The sequence below is a fragment of the Salvelinus sp. IW2-2015 genome, unplaced genomic scaffold (assembly GCF_002910315.2).
Source record: "Salvelinus sp. IW2-2015 unplaced genomic scaffold, ASM291031v2 Un_scaffold2477, whole genome shotgun sequence".
Taxonomy (NCBI): domain Eukaryota; kingdom Metazoa; phylum Chordata; class Actinopteri; order Salmoniformes; family Salmonidae; genus Salvelinus; species Salvelinus sp. IW2-2015.
This window is the reverse complement of record NW_019943795.1, coordinates 68698-72529: the sequence shown is the minus strand read 5'-3', so window position 1 is coordinate 72529 and position 3832 is coordinate 68698. Positions and strand designations below refer to the sequence as shown.

The window sequence follows — 3832 nt, the reverse complement described above, 5'->3', positions numbered from 1 at the left end:
TATCCATGCAGTCCCTGTTTCCAACCGGAATAACTTGTTTGAGTTGAGAAGTAAATACCAAATTATTTAAAATAAGGTCTCCTATGGTCAGTCATCACTTCCAAATACGGGAAGCGCACGGACCCAAGTCTAGAGGTGGACGTCTGATTCGAGTTAAGCACGGCACCGTGCCGATACTTTCTCAAAATCGAACTTGTCGCCACTGTATCTCACTTACTTTTATCAGGCATAAAACTGTCTACCAGTGTGCACGTACGCCCGTAGAACTCGATATGACCTGTGTACATAGAAGTAAAGTTCCCACAAAGGGTCCTGAATCTATCGGCGTGTTACCATGGCAGCCGCATCCCCATCACCCTTTCTTCCACAGGCTGCACGCCCAGCCGGCCGCAAAGAGCACACAACAACAGGTATGGGTGCCGCGTCATCCCACCCCAATACAACCGGGGAATTGCGCGAAGGGAGGGAAATAAAGAGAAAGAGAGAGAGAGGTGCGTTGAAGAACAAATCCAACCCAAAATATATTAGTCCACTGTTGATAATTCCAAAGTGTTTTTGCGCATGTCAGAAATCAATTTTCAAGATTAGGACTTTCGAAAAATCTAATTTGTTCCCACTTGCCACCTCTTGAATGATGCCAAATGCATCGTATGATGCGAACCCGGGAATGAGTTTGCCCCACCTCTATGAGTTTGCCCCACCTCTGGGAGTTTGCCCCACCTCTGGGAGTTTGCCCCACCTCTGGGAGTTTGCCCCACCTCTATGAGTTTGCCCCACCTCTGGGAGTTTGCCACAAATAGATTTGTCACTCCAAAAATATGATGGCAGTGCTTTCTCTTATCTCCTCCTTTCCCCAGCTCGCTTTTCTTCATCGAGATCTCTCCATCCTCCCTTCTTCTCCTGGCCTGAGGCCCACCTTCTCCTTTCTATTGCCGCCCTCAGCATTTCGACAACAGGCATATTGGCACGTAATTCCTGGTCTCTCTCTCAGGGATAATGACGCAGGTCGCTCTTTGACCCTCCCTCTCTGGTTGTCAAGGATATGTCTCCCTCTTGCTCTCATCGAGACATGGTAGTATTCTGTAAGAGTTCATCTTGACAGTGGATGAGAGGTGGTAGTTTTGGGCGGTTGGCTACCTATGAATGATAAGTACACGTGAGCCTCATAAGCACGGATCGGTTTGTTTTAACGGACACAAACGGGCACGAGACACACACAGACAGACACTTGCACACAGTCTGACTCACCCGCGCACTGATTTATACTGAAACACGCTTTCAAACACAGACAAAGATACACACACAAAGACACGAAAATAAGCAAGAGTACATATGCAAGTGGTCGTACCCCCAATGTAGTCCACACTCGCCTAACACCCGATAATATTCCCTTTGTCCGGGCACGTAAAACAAGACAAGCTGTTAGCGTCAGCAGTAGGGTTATTTTCGGAATTCAGTTCGGAAACACACAAACAGAACAGACAACCTGGGCAAKTGCAGAATATGTGACGTCTCCAAACCCGCSMGGATAAATGTTCTGCTATTTCAGACGCGTTTCCCCTCCTCTTCCACTTCTCCAGTCACTCCCAATGACATCCTTGGACCGTTACAGCGACATCTTTGGAGCCCATCCTATTCGTTTACGATTAACAAAACCTTCGTTTCATTTACATGTTTTTAACGAATCTTGATGAATAAAACCATGCAAGGAAATTAAGTGCACTTGAAWGAATTATATCCATGAAGTCCTGTTCCAACCGGAATAACTTGTTGAGCTTGAGAAGGTATAGCCAAATATTTAAATAGGCAATTCTATGGTCAATCATAACTCAAAAGGAACGCGACACCAGTCTTAATAGTCTGATTCCGATTGCAGGCTGACTTCCAAAACGCCCGTCACCTCTCAGGCACGCACGCACGCACGCAACTGAAATATTAAATAAATAAATACACACAAAGGTCTGAATCTAATCGGCGTGTTACCATGGCAGCCGCATCCCCATCACCCTTACTTCACCAGGCTGCACGCCCAGCCGGCGCAAGARGCACACAACACAGGTATGGGTGCCGCGTCATCCACCCCAATACAACCGGGGAATTGCGCGAGGGAGGGAAATAAAGAGAACGAGAGAGAGAGGTGCGTTGAAGGACAAATCCAACCCAAAATATATATATTGTTTTTCATTAGTCCACTGTTGATACATTCCTAAAGTGTTTTGCATGTCAGAAATCACATTTTCAAGATATAGGACTTTCAAAAATCTAATTGTCACTTGCCACATCCTCTTGATGATGCAAAATGCATCGTATGATGCTTAACGACCATTTCTGAGTGGATTTTCCCGTAAGGAGCAACAGAGCGAGAGGAAGAAAAGGGACATGGGAGAGAAGATAAGAAACAGAAGAGAGACAGTTAATTCGTTTATGGGCAGTCGCCGTGCACACGGATCTGGGTCATCTCAGTCCGTACAATATAGGACACAGCTGATACACCATAGAAAACTCAGCATCTAATGGCATCGGTCAAACCGAATATCTCCATCAGCCACAGCGACAGAGATAAGCCTTATCTATTTCCACACCGCATATGACTGACAACTGCCGTAATAACTGGCAACTGAAATGGCTTAATTGCAGTTCATTATTTGTTTCTCAAACAATATAAAAACATGATTTGATGGATGGGGACCATGCACACCGAACATAAATGCGTCACAGAGAGAGAGAGAGAGAGAGAGACAGAGACATAGAGAGACAGAGAGAGAGAGAGCCTGAGAGAGACAGAGACATAGAGAGACAGAGACATAGAGAGACAGAGAGACAGAGACATAGAGAGACAGAGAGAGAGAGACAGAGAGCTGTGGGTTGGCAGCGCACTACATTGCTGCCTGCCATAAGATGAGGGACAGTGTCTGACAAACCAATCAACCTGCACATGTCCTCTACTGTATGTTTATTGTTATTGTTGAATGCATGGTTATTTTGACACTTGGTTATTGTTGTTACTGTTGTCCCATTGACAATTTTGATTCTCATTTTTATATTGTAAATATCCAAAATAAGGTTTGGCAATATGTACATTGTTACTTCATGCCAATAAAGCAAATTGAATTGAATAAAGCAAATTGAATTGAATTGAGAGAGACAGAGAGAGAGACAGAGCGACAGAGACAGAGACAGAGACAGAGACAGAGACAGAGAGAGAGACAGAGAGAGAGAGAAAGTGTGTAGTGATGTCTGATAGATATCTCCATAATTGATTGGTTATGTGTGTCATCGTCATAACCGGATATGACTAACCTAGCAATGAGGACTAGCAGATAGTAGCTGTGTGGACTGCATGTTAATTGTCTGATTTAAGAGTTAGTAAACATAACTAACCGGATAATTCACTGCCTGGTCTCCATCACGACATGGTGTCAGAATTAAAGAACTCACACGCCGATATTAGTGAGGAAAATGTCCAAATTCAACCCACCAGAGTCGTTTGATATGTTGCAGCCTCAGCATGGCCTATCTGGAGAGGGGTTCCAGTTGAGTGGCGTTGGAACTGGAAAGGAGACTGGTGTGGTGCAGGTGAATTCACAACTTTATGCAAAGGGAAAGATGCAGATATTGTCTACAATGCATTATCCTTTGATGACTTTAATGATTAATTCGACTATGATGTGGTGATTGAAAAACGGAATGAACATTTTGTGCCACAGCGCATTCAGAAATGGGGAGAGACAGTGGAATCTTTTGTGAGGAATCTGAATGAGCTAGCTGAATACTGCGAGTTTGGAACTACAAAGGACGAACAAATAAGGGACAGGATTGTGATTGGTATTAT

At 44.4% G+C, this 3832-nt stretch overlaps 1 long non-coding RNA gene across 1 annotated transcript in view; it reads right to left on the bottom strand.

Moving 5' to 3' along the window:
- Nucleotides 1-3832, bottom strand: part of LOC112074062 (uncharacterized) — a 10293-nt gene extending 6461 nt beyond the window's left edge. Inside the window, exons 1-2 of the long non-coding RNA XR_002894668.2 lie at nucleotides 1349-3832; nucleotides 702-1137 (exon numbers count right to left, since the gene is read on the bottom strand). This is a non-coding gene — a long non-coding RNA (uncharacterized lncRNA). The remainder of the gene's footprint in view (nucleotides 1-701; nucleotides 1138-1348) is intronic.